The following is a 423-nucleotide window of genomic DNA, read 5'->3' on the forward strand; positions in this document are numbered from 1 at the left end:
GTTTATTTTTTTCCCTCCATCAGCTGACAGAAGCTGGTTGATGGGTGGAGAGAATAAAGTTTTAATGACAGTGAGCAGCTGTGGACATCTGTAAAACTTAAATATCCCCCTGTGTCCAGCGTTTATGGCCCATGGTTTCGTGTTTCTGTACAGTTTGTTCACTGTATTTTCTTTTGGCAATTATTTTTATTTTATTGTGAAATGTTTGCCTGTTGTTGCCCAGAACTTAATTCTCACCCTGAAACCTAATCTTCAAACAGCCTTTAAACCTTCACAGTACACACAGTCGTGTCTCATTACATTGACTTACATAAACCTAACCTTCACCTAAACCTAATCTAAAGTTAACATTAGTGTAATATAAAACCTTTAGACTAATCTAAAACCAATCTAAACATCACCTTAAACTAATCTAAACCAAAT

This window comes from Seriola lalandi, unplaced genomic scaffold (assembly GCF_002814215.2).
Source record: "Seriola lalandi dorsalis isolate HSWRI2012SDOR001 ecotype SW California unplaced genomic scaffold, Sedor1 jcf7180002054952, whole genome shotgun sequence".
NCBI classification, from domain to species: Eukaryota; Metazoa; Chordata; class Actinopteri; order Carangiformes; family Carangidae; genus Seriola; species Seriola lalandi.